The following is a 19446-nucleotide window of genomic DNA, read 5'->3' as shown; positions in this document are numbered from 1 at the left end:
TAAGCGTGCTGGTTTACCACGGCATTGTCCTGCGCCAGATCAGCGGATCCTTTCATCCTTCTTCTAAGTTGCAGGAGATACGACTCGGTGGACGAGTTGAGTCCTACCGTAGCCGCCCATTCTCCTGTCCAGTGCTTACTGAGAGGGTGAGTGGACCACTTGGACTTCTGCCAAACATCATTTCGAACGGTGGCACGCCTGTCGTTTTATTGGGCACCTCATGATACGCCCACAGTAGACATGGAACGTATTTGTCCCATTGCCCTCTGTGATCCTCAATTACATGTCGCAGCGTGGCCTTGAAAGTCCCATTTCACCTCTCCACTACACCGTTGCTCTAAGGTTGTTCTGGAGTCGAGGACCGCATCTCCACCCCAGCCGCTCTGTTAGCAGTCGCGTCAATTTGGCCATAAAGTTTGTGCCCTGATCCGAGCACATTAGTTGTGGCGTTCCGAATCTGGCAAACACACCCATCAATGCGTCACACGTGGCTTGCGCCGTCAATGATCTCAGACAGACCACCTCAGCCCACCTCGTGCACAGGTCGAGTATGCAAAGCGAGTACCGGTGACCCCGTGGCGAAGGAGGGTCAGGCGGCCCGATGCAATCTATGAAGATTGTTTGAAATGGTAGCTCAGGCCGCGAGAGCGGTGTGATCGGCACTCTGTCTAGTACGTTTGCTTTCGACTGTACTTGGCACGCATATCACGACTGGCAGTGTTACTTTACATCTTTAGCCATCGTCGGCCAAAAGAACGCGCCCATTATTCTCTTCTTGGTCTGCTGCGAAAAGTCCCTCCCCACGGGGAGTCATGCGACAGCTCGAGCACCATTTCACGCCTGGACGCCGTCGACACCACCTGCTCACAAGGTCGGCTATCAACGTCATCCTTGTGATACAGGAGCCCCTCGCGCACAACCATGCCATGTGTCCCGTTCTCAGCCTCCTTTCAGGCATCCCTGAGTGATTCGTCGTGGAGCTGCCCTCTGCGGAACTGTTACGCTTGTACCCTCTCCTGCATCAGCCGGACTCGTCACGAACTGCACCTCGGCGCGAATCTCGTTCTCCTCAAAGTCTACCGGCTCGGCCCGTGCCCCTCGGGCAGGTCGGGGCCCAGGTAGCAGGCTTCAGCTTCAAACTCGGCCTTCGCTCTGAGGAGTTCATCACACGTCGGGTATTATGAGCGCGTCAATTCCCTCAGCCAGCTCTTCTGTTACCGCGCACAGGGATATAACCTGTAGTCCGGTGTCGTACTCCTCACAGTCGGCCCGCAGCGGCACGTACATTAAGTCACCTGTTATTGACTGACCGAAAGCTCCTCAGAGAACAATGGGTCCCGAAGTTTCAAGGCTTGCACCCTGGACCACATTCCGCCTGATAACCGTGATATCCGCCCCCGAATCCAACCTCCCTCGGAATTTGTTATGCAGGGATACCTACGGGACCAATTGGACTCGTGACCCAATAGGAGTGTTCATCGCGATGTCCCTCTCGTTTGCCACCACCCTCCGTAGCTGTTCGTTGTGATTGCGCTCTACACCAGCAACGGCACCGTGTTTAGGGACCTTATCCTTAGGCTTCGGGCAGTTGGCCCAAATGTGCCCCAACTTCCCACATCCGAAGCAGCTTCTTTTCTCTGCACCAGAAGCCACGCCTTTAGCTTTCAGACTCGGTTTATTCCCTTCGGGATTCGGGAAAGGTAGCCCCTGGTTTAGCCCTCGATTCCTTCAGTGTTCACTCATTCTTTACCTCAAGTTTGGTTACTTCTGCAGGCGGTAACCATTTACTTTTTTTGCTCAGGTCGACATATGCTCTCGTGTCTCGGTGCATCGTGCGCTTTAGCTGATCAGCTATCAGCAGCTGCCTCGCATCTCCAGAGATGTCACCTCTCTAATTTTCAAATAATATCCAATAAAGTCGCCCAGCCGAGATGCAAATTAACTGTCCCCAGGACTCCTTTTCGTCCTTTCTAGTTTTGTAAAACAGCTCCCGATACTCCGCTTGAGCAAGCTGAAGCTCATCAAGCATCGCTCCTTTTAAGTCGTCGTACGACGGCATCGCGTCAGCCGCGATTCGGTTTCCGACCAATCTCATTCTCTCCGTGAGGAAGGGGAGGATCATTGCGCCCCTGATGCTTTCCGGCACGTGAAGGCTGTTGAACATACTCTCCACCCCGGAGAACCACGAGGGCACCAACGGTTCGGACTTTAGCATGTTGGACAATACGCCCCTAACAATCCGCGAGTACCAAAGTATTTCGTCCCCTTCCGTTCGGGTAGCGCTGGCTCCCGACGTGGTGTCCTGCGCCCTGGCAAGTCTAGCCACTTCCAGCTCTTGTTTCAGCTTTTCAATCTTCATCTCCTTTAGTTCCTTTTGGAGCTGCAAAGCGTTGCTGTTCATACGGACTCCTCTTCTGCCCCCAATTCACGACTGCTTTCAGATGACTGGCCTTTCTTGGAGTTTGCTCGCTTACCCAACAAGACGCTCAGAGGAGAACGACAAAGGGACCTCCTACCTGGTTGTCGTGTCCGCCACACTCACGGGCGGCTCTTTGCCCCGGATAGCTGCACCAGGCTTGGCCGCTGCCGACTTGGGGCACTGTGCAGATCAGATGTCTTGAGGAGCAGCGTCAGCAGCAATCACCAGCTGCGTTCCCGTCAAACCTGCGGCCACGGTCGAACGTCTCTCTTTCGGCGAGCTTCCACGGCTCCTCGTCGCACCTGCGGTGACAGCCGGACAGTCGACGCTCTCTGATGATCTCGTCAACCTTGCGTCGCAGTTCCACGGCGATTGGATGCCTTATTTCCGTATCCGTCAAGCTCTTCCAGCTCCCTGTCACACCACCGGCGACAGACGGACACTCAGCACTCTCCGATGATCGCGTTGACCTTCTTCGCAACCTCGGCGACGGCCTGACGTCTTGTGTCCAGTGAGCTCCTGCGGCTCCTGATCACACCTCCGATGACTGCCGGACACTCCACGTCGTCTGGTGTTCTTGACCCCACGTCGCTCTCACGGCGACGGTCGAACGTTCAGGTGTCTGCTTCCAAGGAGCTCCTGCAGCTCACTGTCACAACTTCGGCGACAGCCGGACAATCGACGCCCTTCTACGGTCGCAGCTTCACTTCGTCACTCCAACAGTGACGAGTCCCAGTCATTCGTCATTTTCACCTGCCAAGCTCTCGGTGTTCCTTATGATGAAGACAGCTTTCTCCTCCGAAGGGCGGTGGCGGAATCCTTGCCGACTGTGCCTCTCTCTCTCTCTCTCTGGTGCCGTTGAGAGAGGTTGAAGTTTTTTGTTGGGTTGCCGACGATGTGATGATAGCAACCCCGATTCCGCCTTGGCCAACGGAGATGTAGTGGTAGAGGGACACCCAGGTGAAGGATACGAATAGATATATGTGATTTATTTACATATATAGTTATGGACTGGTTTACAGATCTTAGGAGTTACGCGAGACCTCTCGGAGTCCCGGTGGCGTACTGTCCCCTCCCATGCTCAGCGTAGACTGGCTTTCTTTTTCCCGCGCGCCCCCGAAATTCCAGGAATCGTACCCACTTTCCCGGGCGTCTGGTCAGCACCACTTGTCACCTCGCTGGGTCGCTCCACACCCCCCGCCGTGTTGTTCCGACCCGGTGGTGGTTCTCGCCGACTCCCTACATTTCCGACCCCGGTGCTTAAGAACCGGGTTACTTCGGAATTCGTTAACTGCCGTCGCGTCCGGGACTCATAAACATTGCGGGCCCCTGTTTTCTTTTGAGCCCGCCAGAAAAAAAAAAAACAAGCAAGAATATATATATAGAACGGAGTTTCCCCGAAAGTCCTGGGGCCTAACAGAAAGATAAAGGAAAGTAAGCGTCGGGGCGCCAGATATTCTAACGTCGCCACCCAAAAATAAAAGATGCGTACCTTAGCGGCGGTGCGCGTCTTCAGCACTACACCGAAAGATAAAAAACCTCAGCGAAGACGCCACAAGTAGTGCGAGGCCGAATCGGGTGAGCCTGTACTACCAAAATGAATGCGCCACAGTTTGTTCAAAGCTTGAGCGCTGGAGACGTAGGGGTCTGGGTTAGGTCTGGGTGTCCGCTGGGTAATTCTTTTGCTAGAAGACATGATTCCAAGACGACGGCATCTGAAAAAAAGCTCAATTGGATACCCGGTATTACCGACAACATGGAGCTGTCCTTGTTTATGAACGTACGTGTGATCACGTAACAACTGGGCATTACGGCACTGAACAGATGCCATGCCGCTCTTCACCCTAAGTGACGAAGACTGCTGTTTATTTTGTAAGGTTTCGCTTTCAAATTAGTTGTTGCCATCAACATTCTGTCCAAGGACACGAAGACCGAAAGAAAAGAAGCGAGGAGGTAGTAGCGTGTGTAGAGGCAAATTTAAGTTTTGCATTTACGCAATTCCCGTCAGAATGTGTTTCTGCACCTTTCCGGTGCCGGTTTTTGGCAGAGAATCGACGAACACTACTCCTCCGTACAGCCGCTTGTAGATTGGAACACGATCTGAAAACAAATTGAGAGAAATATTTGCAATCGATGGCTACACTCTTCAAATTTTTTATAGTACTTCGAACGGATTTTTGTTTTGTTATAGTAATAACAACGTAAACTATAACCTGTCGTATTTTTTTTTGTTATAGCAATAACAACGTAAACTATAGCGAAACTATAGTTCCCTCCCATCTCCCTCCTTTCTGGTTATAACCGCATCGTTTACTGACTTCACTCAGTCCAGCCGTCTTCTTTCTTGAATATAAACTTCGAGGTAAATCTGATTATCTTTGGCATTGACTAATTCCTACCAGACTTAATGAAGACGACTGTGAGACACTTACCTAAACCTATTAGGCTTCGTGAACGATCTATTCACCTAAGCTCCGGGATAAGATGAAACCATCAGTCGTAGAAAGTACGCAATACAACCACAACATGAGTCTCGAATAATACCCAATCTGGTCCACAACAAGGGCCATAACACAATTCACAAAGAGTGTCTCGGTTACAGTTCCGGGCTCAACAATTTAAGCTTGTGCGATTCTTATGTTTTTTTGTGTGTGTGAATTGACCGTACATGGAGTGTGTTCTAGGGAAACAAGGCAGATAAGATTTAATGTCGATTTTATACGGGCGTGTGTTTGAATGTTTCGATTCCACCTTACCGGGCGGCTCAATTTTGTAACGTGCAACTGTCTACAATATTAAGGTGGGCTAGTTGGAAATGCATCTGATAGGGTTCTTTGCGAATCAGAGTTTTATTGGCTGTCGTAATGGTTTCAACATTTACGCCAGACGGAGTACTGTTGATATGCTGTCAAATAAAGCTATACTCTGTTTCACTTTATGATGTACCGCAGGAAAGGCTACAAGCGCGAGCTCCTTGCTCTGGGGCACATCTTGGCGGCACAAGCGCTCGTGACTTAAGAGCGGCTGCCAACGCTGCGAGCTCGCGCTTCTAGCCTTCGCTGCGGTACAACGTAAGGTGAAACGTAGTATAGAGTCGTTACAAGAAAGAGTCTCAATATCCCACAAACGTAACGCCTCGCCTGAAGGCGCTACGTTTAATCATGACTGTTCGCTGCCTGATGCAATTAGTGCAAACCCGACATCGTTGCTTTTTTTTTTTAATTTTGCTTTTATTTTTCATTTATGAACACCTATAGCTTCTCTTGACACTCCCCATCAATACAACGGCATTGATAGGTGCTGAGGTGTAGCACAGTCTACGACAACAAGTTTTTTACGACCGCTATAACAAATAAGAAAAAAAAAAGAAATTGTCGATTTCTCGTTTGCATGCACTTTCTGTCTCATACTGTGTATATACACTTTACCTGCCACAAAGTCTTGCAGATCATTTTCCGTGACTCGTATGGCCGTGTTTTGGGAAGCTGGCTTGAGCACGACGAAGGCTTTGGCGACTTCATTATACTGGTCATGAGGGACGCCAGCAACCGCTGCTTCAGCGACGTCTGCGTGACTCAGCAGAACAGCTTCGATGTCTGTTGGTAAGACCCAACGTTCCATGCACTTGAAGCAGTCCTTCATTCTTTCCACGATGTAAAACTGCCCGGCGTCGTCATAGTATCCGATGTCACCTACGGAAAACACCAGCGAGAACAAGTAAAAAGTCTCGTGTCAAAGTGCGCTTTATCAAACCGTGTTGGGCGTCGCGTACCGTGTCAACGGGGTCTATACTCAGTATCATTTGAAACCCGAGTTTTTAAGTCATTGAAAACCGGTAGAGCTATTTTAACGCTGTCGCTCCAGGTGAGGGATGCGACCAGGGGGACATAACCATAGTAAGATAATCATCATAATAAGTCGCTTAATTGTGTGAAGTTCGTTCATTAACTTTTTAATTAGAGAAAATAAACGTACAGTGAATGGAAATTTGCTGAGTGTTATGGAAAACCACTGCATACACCAGTCAAGTCTAGAAACATTTCGACGGGGTGAGAAGAGGTGGTGGTGCTCTAAAGTGTACCACCACGCTTCCACGACTTCAAAACCTCCACACACTTTACGCACGGAAAAACGTACCCGCGCGGTATATGCGTATCACCTGCGCGTATGTGCAGTCAGCTTTGCGCAGGGTTGCGCGAGTGGTAACATTAGCGCACCCTTACGCTTCCCACGCACTCAAAATGTTTGTGAAATTGTCTGATCTTGTAAAAGTTTGACCACGCAAAATAACAACCTTTATTTTTATTATCTGACAAGCTAATTAACAATTTTTGGGGTTTATTAATCGACCTCTTGTGATCATTACCTCCGTAAATTACATCTTCCTTGCCGCGTAACTCACTTCCACTAACGAGAAAAATTTCCCGTGTAAGCTCACTCAATAAATTTATACTGAAGAAAGCTCAATGGCTTCTGGACGAAAAAGGCACATTTACAAACTCGTGGACTTTTTCTATCGCAAATATTTACATTTCTTGTGCAGACGCGGGTTGAATACACGCATACCGTATTATCCGGGTCATCGCCCAACCCCCCGCCGCCTGAAATTCATAAAAAAATGGGGGTGGGCCATGTCTCCATGGGCAAACACATAAAGTTAAAAAAATTTAAAAAAAATGCCCATTTTTTTTTTTGTAAGCATCTAGCGCGGCTGCAGAAGAGATATATTGAACTCAAAACTCGGTTAGGTTTATTGTTTTATACAAAAAATGCCCACGAAAAAACGTTTTACTGGCGGTTAAGTCCGTTGGTTGCATACGCGCCTTGAACTATCGGCATACAGCGCGAACGGGTTGTTCCGTGAAAGCACGTTACACCGCTATATGGGGTGTATCTCAAAACGTCCCATTCGCATTTGAACCCTGCAAATTTCGACCCATTCTCATTTGGTCCTTCTCGTTTGAACCTTCTCATAAGATCCGAATCGTGCTTTTCGCAACTGGACCCATTCTCATTTCGCCCGTTCGCGCTACGACCGAATGGCACTGTACTTCGTTTTAGCTTCGGTCCGAGCGCGGCCGATGTTATGAGCCGAAGGGCCAATCAAACAGCGAAAGAGGCACAACGTCATGGCGTGCTCTCCGCAGTTGATAGGACCAGCCGGTATTCGCCGTCCCTCTGTGCGTGCTCCTCCGCCGGATAGTCTTATCAAGCGCAGAGAGCACGCCATGACGCTGCGCTTTTTGCGGTGTTTGATTGGCCTTTCGGCTCATAACATCGGCCGCGCTCGGATCGAAGCTGAAACAAAGTATAGTTCGGCATGCTTCTAACGTCGTTATGCTTTCGCGGCTTTGTTGACGAGCCTTAGCTTGCTTGGCCCCCCAACATACCATCAGATATATGTTATGTGTAGAGGTAAGCACTGAGAATCGTACATTGACGCCAGCCCCCCTTCCTCTAATCAAATGAGAAAAAAAAAGCGATGAACATTTAATTTATAAACTTTGTTTGAACAGAAATAGCATACTAAATAGCAGTGGTTCTCAACCATTGATGTGTCGCGGACCCCTTGTAGAAAGGCGGAGATGATGGAGGACACCGTTCGGGGTGAGGGGAATAGAAAGGTATAGGTTATGATGATAATGATTTAATTAATTTATATAACTAATAGCTAGTGTGAAGTAGACTTATCTCATTGACATACACACTGTGGGGGTTCTTTATGGAGGTCCACTACTATCAATCGCCGCCCGATCGGTATGCGCTCCCCGTCACCCAGGGAGTGACACACAGCAACGTGAGACAGCGAATGGGTTTACTGTACCTCTCGGTTGCCCGTCGTCGAGAGCCGGTAGTCCGGGCTTTCCGACCCTTGTTGTCGCCCGTCGATCAGAGCTCACAGTCGGGGTCCGTGTCCAGGCCTGCGGATCGCCTTTCCCACGCCAGCGCTGCGTAGGCTGTCCGTCCCGGGCTATCAATGCCCGAGTCTCGCTGCGGAACCACCCCGGGATCGTCGTAGCCCAAGTCATATGGCCCGGGCTCGCCGTTTCCACCGGTCTTGCTCCAGACCTCGCTGGTGGACCGCTCCGGGGTTCGTTATGGGCCAGGCTAGGCAGCCTGGGCTCCGTCGTTCTTGTCCAGCTTAGCTCCAGCCTCGCGCAGCACGCAATGTCTCGCGCCAGCTCGTGTCGTCTCCGTCGGCCGCCTGTCACGTGCCCTCTGCCTCGTCGTTCACCCTCGGCTCCCACACTCTCCCCCCCTCAAGGCCCGGACTTCGGGGGACTTCATGGGCCTCAGGGAGCCGCTGGGTTTCATGGGCGGCCGCTGTTGCTGTTGCCGGAGTGGGCACGTTGCAGCGTACGAAAGCGGCGTAGGTGGTGGTGGCTAGCGAAGCCGGCAGGCAATGCCGACCTGTCTTTCGCTCGCTGTCCCACTCACCGCGATGCAGCAGGGGGCTTGCTCTAAGCTGGTCCGGCCGACGCAGACGGACTTGCCCCGTTCCGCTTAGAGGTCACAGCGGGCTTAGAACTGCCCGCCTGAACCGTTCGTCAGGCCGAACAACTGTCAGCCACCCTGAGCACTTGGGAAAACGAATGGTCCCGTCTTCCTTCCCGGTGGGCTTCCTGGGTTACGCCGTCTGTATACGGCCGCCTTTCCAAGAAGCTATTCTGCGCAGAACAAACTGTAAAAACAACACACAGCGAACAAATACTCTGCCGCAGAATGTGGCATTGGCCATAGCCTCTACCGCCACATAGCTTGCCGACGGGTTCGTGTACCATGCGGCCAACTCAGCAAGTCTGCATTCCAGAGCTCGCTCGTGGGTCGCCAAGAACAGGGGATTTCTTGTGTCCTACCGCAACCTCATGCTATACGTCTTCCCCATCGCGACGACGGTAGTATCCTTTCAAGTCAGCGATGTGAACCGGGCAAGCGTCCTCGTTTGTATCTCGCCGAGTAAGCCTAGAAGTAAGACACGACGCTCGCTTCTTTATACCTCGGGTGCCCTTCTCACCTCGGAGCAAGCGATGCGACCAAACCACTAGCTGCGTTGCTCAAAGTGTGAGTTTCCTTCAGAACAGGTAACGATGGCGTAATCCTAGTCCATCTTTTGCGCAAGCGAAGGGATCCAAAGCCTGTTGCGGGATGACCAAATACCATACCCACAATTCCGCAACGGCTACATATACCATGTGCTACTCGATGTAAGCGTCAGCGTCCATTCCGTCCACGTGCATACGAGCTCTAGGGACTGCTCGGTCCTCGGAGGGGGCGGTAGCTCAGCGAGCAAGCCCGCTTAAACCGTTCACGCCTCAAGGCAAGCTGGACAACTACAAGCCACCTAAATGTCTACCGCCTCATCCCCGGCCAGGTCGTGACGCGACATAACTTATCAAAAGTCTTGCTGTCACTGCCACGACCGGCCAGAGTGAAGCCGAAAAAGTTTCCTGTCGAACATTTCGTAGCTTTCTCGGAACGACCCTCTCAAGGGAGAGTCGTCCCTCTGCCTTTCGTCGGTTGTTGGAGTGACGCGAAGCAACTAGCCGTCTTGGCCCAGCGGTTACAAATCATACTGCTCCTTAACTCGCCGGCCAGCGTTCCCGGTGTCAACTGCAATTTACGCCAGTTTATTCAACACCCGCTGACAATCTCGTCCGCCAGTGTTCCCGGTGTCGACTGCAATTCCCGCAATCTTTCCGACACCCACTGACAAAAACCCATCTGCACCCCGGGCCTCGACAAGCGCTTACTGCCTCACCGCATCACTCCAAGCCTAAACCCTAAATATGCAATAAGCCCTGGCTGTTTTTCCTCCTGCCAGTCGCTATCCTGCCTTCCAGCAAACCTGCCGTGTCTCTCCTCTGCCTCCGAAGACGACTTTCTTACATCTTAACCGCGCTCCTCGTGTTCCCCCCGGTTACGGCACCTTCTGCCAACCACTATTCTGGGGTACCCGAGAAAGCGCGTCCGCAACCTCGTCCTTCGAGACCTTCAAGTACTCGATTCGAGGAGACACCTGCTGAGCTCTGCTGTGAGACAAGTCACCAAAATTCCGAAATACCTTGTCTCAACGGGCATCGTTAGCGTTAGTGAACAACCCGCTCAACGAATCCATGGGACTCTCTGGGGACGACTAGAAGCAGAGGCATACCGAACGGGCCCCACGTTGGGCGCCATTTTAATGTGTTGGTTCTTTATGGAGGTCCACTACTATCAATCGCCGCCCGATCGGTATGCGCTCCGCCCGTCACCCAGGGAGTGACACACAGCAACGTGAGACAGCGAATGGGTTTACTGTACCTCTCGGTTGCCCGTCGTCGAGAGCCGGTAGTCCGGGCTTTCCGACCCTTGTTGTCGCCCGTCGATCAGAGCTCACAGTCGGGGTCCGTGTCCAGGCCTGCGGATCGCCTTTCGCCGTTTCCACCGGTCTTGCTCCAGACCTCGCTGGTGGACCGCTCCGGGGTTCGTTATGGGCCAGGCTAGGCAGCCTGGGCTCCGTCGTTCTTGTCCAGCTTAGCTCCAGCCTCGCTCAGCACGCAATGTCTCGCGCCAGCTCGTGTCGTCTCCGTCGGCCGCCTGTCACGTGCCCTCTGCCTCGTCGTTCACCCTCGGCTCCCACAACACGAGAGTACTCTCCCGAAAATTGGAACGTTTCTTCTCAACGTGAAGAAAGACAACTAATATTGCCGTGCCTGACTGATGAGTCAGGGCTTCGCGGACCCCTAGGATGCCTTCGCAGACCCTCTTTTGAGAACCACTGCATTATAGAAGTGGTGGCATTGTCCCAAGTCGAAAGACCTCAAACAACGTGACATTTAGGAATATGATCTGGCTGCGATAAATAGTTGGTCTGTTTTATTGTCAGCTAGTACCTTTTCACGACGACCTCGACGCACTTCTAAAATCCTTAGCAGAGAGAGTATGCCTGTAGCGTGGCACACACACACAAATTACTATATCAATGTGTTTATTAATATTACCCTAAAAGACGATTTTGGTATAAAAAGGGTCAAGTGCGACGGGTCAAAGCGAGATTTTTTTTTTGAGAATGGCTCTTTTGAAAAGGGCCAGGTGAAAAGGGCGAAACGAGAACGGGCCCAAATCAGGAGGGTAGGAATGCAAAAGACGAAACGGGAAAGGACCAAATGCGTCAGGTCCAAGAGAGAAGATCTTTTTGAGAATGGTTGTTTTGAGAAGGGCCAAGTGTGAAGGTCAAAACGAGAACGGGCTCGAATGATAACCACCCGCTATATGTTCCTCGTCAGTTAAAAAAAATGTTTACAAGAAAATAGAAAAAGCAACCAGGCGCAACGAGCGAGCAAGCGAGCGAGCGTATCAAAGAAGCGACGAAGAGGGATGATGGGAAAGCGAGTAAGCCAGCGATCGCGTTGAGAAATACTTTGGCGTCAGGCCAAGTCAGCCTTGTCAATCGCAAGCTCTTGCGGAACTTTCTTGTTTCGTGCATACATGCCTGCGTTCGTGCACGGCTTGCTTTGCTGCGTGGTGTGGAGGTCACCGCAAACACGGAGGTCGAAATGGGACGCTTCGCTCTACAAAAGTCTGTGTGCGTCGTCCCAGCAAAGCTTTAATTACACGTTGGCTTTGTCTTAGACATTGCATAGCCGCGCAGTTGTGACGCGCCGTGAGAAGAAGCGGGTGAGCGGCGACCTTACTTTGGCGGAGACGGACTATGACCTACACTCCGCGATTACATTCCAGAAAATGGGGCGTTCGCTTACATCGAGATCCTTGAATGGGTCACTGCTTTTGTTATCTTTCCGACTTTTTTTTCCTTTTTTGAGGGGGGGAGGGGCGATTCTTTTTTAAGCAAAACAAACTTTTCTTCTGTTATCTCCATCGTTTTCTTTTCGCACGGATACACTACGACATCGAGGTCGCTCGCGGAGTAAATACGTAAACAAAGGCAAGTGTCTTTCTCTCCTTCGCTTTACTTTGTCACAGACGCCCTCCAACTGTAAGGTCTGCGGCCGCGTCATTTGGGTAGGATGAATGTTCGCAGATCGAGTAGTCAGGGTTGGGGTATTTGAAGGGGTGGGCGATGACTCGCTGTTTCATTTGAAAATCGATACTGGCCCCAATAGTGGGGTGGGCGATTACTCGGGGATGGGCGATGACTTGGGATATTACGGTAAATACATTCTGCGGCTTTGTGTTTCCTTCACACTCATTCTGGTTCCGGAATGAGTAAATCCTCGTTTCTCCTACTTCATATATATATATATAGGATGTTTCAGAGAACGCAGGCCAAATCGCTCCTGTGAAAACTACTCATTGCAACGCAAAAAAGCTTGTGGAATTTTAGTCCTTGGGCAGGGGCCCATTTAGGAAAATTATTAAAGTCCGGGATAATTAAGTTGTTAATTATTTTTGCGTAATTATCTTTTTTAATATTGTGTATATGGGCATGGTTTAAATTAGAAAATTGCTCAGCATCATCGAAAAACACTAAATCAACACATTGCAGAACGATAGAAGGCACGCGAAGCATTTTACGACTTTCTGAAAAACCGTACAAAATCGACGGGTTTTTAAGTTTCGGTTTGCTATCGAAGCGCATCTCAGCCCCGGCGGCACCGCGCCCCGTGGAGAGATGGTGCAACCAGCCTCTGCTGCGTCGCGCGATGACAGCGCAGCAGAGGTTGGTTGCACTACCTCTCCACGGGGCGCGGTGCCGCTGTTTTCACCAAGGGTTTTTAGAGCGCAGCTCTTAGGGGCCGATTTCCGGCTTGAGCGGCGTCGGCGTCGCCGTCGCCGTAACCAAGGTCACCCCAAGGTCACGTGACCCCCAGGACACGTGACCCCTCTGAAGGTCACCCCAAGGTCACGTGACCCCTTTCAAAGTCAACCCAAGGTCACGTGACCCCCCAGGTCACGTGACTCCCCCGGTCACGTGACCTCCCAGGTCACGTGACCCCCAAGGTCATGTCACCCCCAAGTCACGTGACTCCCCAGGTCACGTGATCCCCAGGTCACGTGACCCCCAAGGTCTCGTGACTTCCCGAGATCACGTGGCCCCCAGGTCACGTGGCCCCCAGGTCACGTGGCCCCCCTCCCCGAAGTCACGTGACCCACTCCCCCCGAGGTCAGGTGACCCCCCGGAGCATATTAAAGAATGAGGGGAGGAGGAGGAGGAGGAGGGGTCTACCCTCCCCTCAGTGCCCTTCCCTCCTCCTCCTCAAGAGCTGCGCTCCAATTCGGCGTTACAGGGAGTTGTAAACGGCTTTCACTTTTTTCTTCCCAGTTTATACCCACGCCTAGGGAGACGAGGAGACAAAGCGAACATGGATTTCAGCACGCCGATCTCTGGTTGGAATGACTAGTGGGTAGCTCTTTGCCTCCACTGCAGTCGTCCACCGTGCTCGAATGCGAAAGCTAAACCCCTGACACCTGCGTTTCGCGTTCCAAAGCGTACGACGAGTTCAGTGGAGACAAATGCTGCTACCCACTAGACGTTCGAGACAGAGTTCGGCGTGCTGACGTCCCTGTTCGCTCCTGTCTTTTCCTCTCCCTCAGTTTCTCGGCGCATTGTTGCCGACGTTGAGTTCCATTATCACGGTGGAGGCACGAAGAAACGCACTTTTTTTCTTCATGAAACATACAAGCATTTGTCGGACTGAACGACATTCGCAAACATATAGTCCGCAGGACGACTTGATCACATTCTCTGATGGAACAAACGTCAGGGACATCGGCCACGAAACTTCTCCCCAACGGTATGGAAGCGCTTCGTACGCCTCGGAGCTAACGTCCCTAGACATTTCTCGAAAAAAACATTGGGCGCGCTAAGCCGGCGCTCCTTTACTCCCGCAGCAACTAAACGACGCATAGCGTACAGGAGCGTGACAAACCGAGGCAGCCTTCCAAAGCTACTCGAATAGATCCGAGTTACCCTGGTGGATTAAGTCACGTGACAACAAAAATAGAGAAACGCTGGACGCGGGTAGGTTTTCGATAACCACCTTTACCCTAGAGCCCCTAGAGTTAGGTCGAGTAGTTTTTGGAACACGGCCAGAAACTATCGACGGGCCACACGAGCTCCTTCCGACTGTGGATACGGGTGGCAGTTGCCGAAAATATTTCGAAGATAAATGATTAGGCTCGTGTGGAGCGGCAGAGTCTAAAGCAAAAGAGACGGCGACGTCATGAAGTTTCTATGAACGTTTTAATATTCCTAAAAGGTTTAAAGACTCGCTTCATGCACATATGTGGAAGGTTACCTTGGCCAATCTACTTATTGGTCATGCATGCTGTTCAGATTTAAATTAAAGACAACATTCTTGAACCCGCTCGTCGACTCAGGAAACCCTCAAATTTGTCAGAGGTTCCCTGGTTCCGTCGGTTCCGTCTCGCAGCGAGACGGGAGCTGCGCCGATACCGGCACAGCGTCGTTCGATAGCACATCCATTCGTTTTTAGGCGGTATGCATAAACAAACTTTTCCCGCAACGCTAACTGGTGTTTCGGCTTTCCAACCTAAGTATCTTTATTCGCTGCGGCTGGGCTAAGAATCCTAAGGGGGTGTCCATACAGGACACTACAAAACGCACGGGGTGTCCTGTTTGGACACCCCTTAAGCAGGCGACGGTCTGACCGTCTTTTCATTACAACTTTTTTGTCACCGAGCTATCGGCACGCACGAACAAACCTTATCCTCAACGTTCACTGATGTTTCGGCTTTCAGATCAAAGTATCTTTATTCAGTGAACTAAAAATTATAAAAGGGATAGAGCGGTCCGAATGTTTCCTCATCTTCCCAACGTTTCCTGTAGCTGTGCTATCGGCACGCTACCGTTTGATAAATGAATTTCTTTTTCAGGCGAGATGTACGAGCACACCTTTTTCGGAACGCTCATTGCTTGCTGTCTTGGCTTTCAAATCAAATCGTTTTTACCAGCTGGATTAAGCACTAATAAACTTAAAAGGGGCAGCGGTCCGACTACGCCTTTCGTCTCGACGATCACAAGAGCAGCGCAGCCATCTTATTTGTTTACGTGACGTCACGGAGCGCGAAGGAGTCACTCGCGCTCCGAGATCGCGCTCGAGTGTCAGTCTCGATGGCACTCCTGTTCGTTTTTGTGAAAGGAGCGCCAAACTCTCGCGCTCTGGAGCACTCCTTAGTGAAAACTAATACGTTCGCAATATGTCCAAATGTACTTCAAATGCATTTAAACGTATTTTTTGTCTCTAAATGCATTAAAATGTACACTAAAATGCATTTGTTTGTCCTTCGTATAATATTAAAATGTATTTCTCTAAATACGCAAAAATAAGTGTTTTCTAAAATGTACTTTAATAACACCTCAAATACACTTAAAGGCATTTATGCGATGTTAGTACATTCAAAATGCATTTAACATATTTTTGGTCAATAAAAATTTTCTTTGCTTTGTATTAAAATATATTTTCAGAAATATATTGTAAATCATTTACAAAAATACATTGTGGTAAATATGAATTAGGCACAGTCCAAATGCACTTATACATAAAGTCGTGGAATGCTATTAGCCCCGTGCGCGACCGAAAGCGTCGCTGTGGTCGGCCTTCCACGATTGGCCGAACGCTGACTATGACGTAGGAAAGGGGATTTATCATCGACGGAAATAAGAGGAATGAAAGAACTTTAATTTTGATGGTGTTGGCAGTGGTGCTCTAAGAGCTCAATGATTTGAAGCTTCCACCGTGCTATTTACGAACACCATCGAACTTGTTGTTATCAAGGTGATGACGTAACAAGGGGGAACCATAGGAGGGCGCCACCAAAACATCTCGCCGCTAATTGAGGGTATTCACTGGACGATATACTTGAGGTCTATGTTTAGAGCTCATGCTCAGAACGAGCTCACATTAATAAGCTGCTAAGACCGACACTCTTGATGGTGCGAAATGCACGTTGCAAAAGAACTGTGAAAGCCCGGCGTCAGCACGCGCTCAGCAGTCGAGCACAGCTATGTCCCCAGAGCTATGTCCCCAGTGAATACTCCCTATAAGCGCGACCGACACCAACAATAATACATAATTTGGCTTGCCATAATCTAAATAAACGTTAAATGTTGCTACACGAGGTAGGCTTCGCCAAAACCTGACTTGAAAAAGCAAGGCAAATTTCGAGCAAGAAGTTTTTTTTTATGTACACATTTTACTCTCAATTGCCCAATTCCAAAAAAAAAAATGCACACTTTTTTTTACGGTTGGCAGCACTGTAGTAGGAGGCCAGCGTGCGTCAGGTCTCTACCATAGGCCCCTAGCTCTCAAGTTTCGAGCAGCGCTCCAGGCGGGCAAAATAGAATATTTGGCTTGCGTTTCGAACATGCGTCAATACGCTTCCCCACTAGAGTTTTTTTCTACTCTGTTCCATTCTAAGAGCCAGCGTAGCAGAGGCTACAAGAGCGAGCTTTGAGCTTTCAGCGTCCCTGCCAAGCCCGCCCGCTCGTGCAGTGCGAGCATCTTTCAGGAGGACGCGCTTTTGCGAGTAGCTTCGGCTTCGCTATCACGTAAAATGAAACATACGTGCTCGCGGAAGCTATTAAAGAAGGCAAAGGTGAAAGGAATGTTTAATGGGACGCTGCGGCCGCGAGCTGCATAATTCTTTTTTTTTATTTTTTAGAGGTTTTGTTATCGCGCATCTTCAGATGCTTGCATTCGATCGTGGCACGTGCAAAATCGAACGTTACAGAGCCACCTGGATGGTTCAGCCATCATAACATGGTCGCGTCTTGCGGATGCGCTCGCGCCCCCTGCCCCAGAGCAACGGGTCCCGTGAGTTTCTACGTTTTTAGCCGGAAAACGTCTAAATCCTCGCCGAACAATTCCTGGAGGGCTGCATGACTCTTCAAGAAAAGCATACGATACGTTTCTCGATCATTCGTGTAGCTTTTCAAGCTCCGAGGTGCACGTTTCTATCGTGAAGAGACGGCCGATTCAACATGGCTGCCATCTGCCCGCCACTGGCGGCCAGGGGGGCTATGTGGCGCTTTTTGCACTCCCAGGAGACTAGGGAGAGGGAAGTGACGTCAACGACACAGCAAGCTCAGATTGGGTGCTGATTTCGTTTTCTTCTGTCAACATCCAATCTGCATTTGCTGTGTCGTTGACGTCACTTCCCTCTTCCAAGTCTCCTGGGAGTGCAAAAAGCGCAACATTGCACCCCAGCTGCAGCCGAGTCAACATGGCGCCCATATTCACGCCCGCCTGGCTATCCTGCGCCACCTCTTGTGCAACTTTGGGGTGCCTTCTGGTGGTCAGCAGGTGTGCCGGACGCCTTCCCGATTCTACAGGCCTTGGCGGGTTGACCGAATGACGACCAGGCGATTACAAGGCGAAACACATAGTTCCGAGACCGACCACCTTTGTTTTTGCAGCATTCGCCAGTGCCGGACGCGTGTTTGCCTCCATCGTGTTAGATTTTCAGCTATCGGCCGCCGGCCTAAACGGACGGGCGACAGCTCATCTTCGACAGCACACGGCAAGCGTTTTGTTTTTGTCGAAATGCGTGTTTTATTAATTGACTTTGTTTTTAATGTTTGTTTGCATGTGCGTCCGGGCAACGTTCGTGTTCCAGAAGTTGTGCAAGAGGAAACTATTTTTTTTCTCTACCTTTAAGGACATCAGTCACTAGTTGTGTTTCCTCTGTTGTTTATTTTTTGTTTTCTTTCTTCGTCGCACGTGTGAGTGTTGTTGGTAGCAAGTGCTTATCTTTTGTTAGGCGTAAAAGTGCATTCTGTAGTAATTTGGAAATGGTGTTGTCTAAATATAAAGCTTTGTATAAAAAAAAACGAGAAGGCTGAGGGGATGGAGTTTACGATTGTACCGGTAGTACAAAATAAACCAGTTTCTACTTGCAATCTGTGTTAAATGCTCAATGTGTTTGACAGTTATATTTTGTGTGTCTAGCATTCTGGGAGGGGTCTCTGAGTGAGCATTAATTTGTGCATTTGTTGTACTAGATGGCTTGCATTTTTGAAGTCGGGGGGATATTCAGTAGCATTATGTAAAAAATAAATAGAACATAGAAATACTGTACACCTAAAATGCATTTAAATAAAATGCAGAAATGCATTTCGAATACATTTTAGAACGCCCTCGTGGTGCAAATTTAATTCATTCTGGAATACATTTGAATGCATTTATAATATATGTTCCTTCATACTTTTAGTGCACCAAAAAAATACGTTCGAATGCATTTCGAGAAAGGCATTTGAATGCATTTCAAGTGCGGACAAAAAAATTTGATAAAATACATGTACTAAATGCATTTAAAATGTATTTAAAATATAGGCTTATTTGCTAAGGGACGGACTAAACGCGCCCATTGAGGGACTTAGCGCAGAGCGGGATAGTGCTCGTCGCTGCGTGGGATCGACACGGGGTACATTGCCGCCTATCTAGGAGGTGCCGTTGAGGGTCCCGCATCACTACAGAACGAGAACAGTAAAGAGGAGCTCCAGCTGTCCCGCCTTCAGTGTGGGCTGCCTGCATGCCTTTGATAAGTCGAAGGCATCTCGTGAACCACGAGCGTGGACGCGCAGCCAAAGCACTGCGGAAGGCAACGACCAGGCGCTGGAGGTTGGACGTTTGAAAGACGGACTCCGCCGTTCTTGTCCTATCAATAGTGTTGGAAGGGTTATCGGAATTTCAGACCCACTTTGAATTAGCGCCCAGATCGCTCTGACGTACCATCGCACCGAGACTGCTCCTCGTTAATTCAAGACTCCATGGCCTTTTATACATATACTCCACGGCACAACCTCGCTTATTTGAACCAATTTTGTAAAAGCAAATCATATTTCGCTCGACTTCTTGCTTAAAAACAAAACATCATTTTTAATTCTGCCACAGCCGCCGAAATTCAGCGATTGAATAAAAGCGGAAGATGTCTTTGACGGACAACCTAAAAAAAAGGAACCTTACGGAGTCAGTATGAATCAGTATTTCTGCTTTGCTTCTTAAAAAAAAAAAATGTAAGTCAACCGTCAGCCATTTGAAAAACGCCTATCAATATTGTTAGTA

The 19446-nt window shown here is 49.7% G+C and overlaps 1 pseudogene; it reads right to left on the bottom strand.

The window, feature by feature from the left end:
- Positions 1-4409: 4409 nt before the first annotated feature.
- Positions 4410-19446, bottom strand: part of LOC120846979 — a 33549-nt pseudogene continuing 18512 nt past the window's right edge.

Source organism: Ixodes scapularis, unplaced genomic scaffold (assembly GCF_016920785.2).
Source record: "Ixodes scapularis isolate PalLabHiFi unplaced genomic scaffold, ASM1692078v2 PGA_scaffold2__306_contigs__length_199485367, whole genome shotgun sequence".
Taxonomy (NCBI): domain Eukaryota; kingdom Metazoa; phylum Arthropoda; class Arachnida; order Ixodida; family Ixodidae; genus Ixodes; species Ixodes scapularis.
Note: the sequence above shows the minus strand (reverse complement) of the source record. Positions and strands in the feature narration are given on the sequence as shown.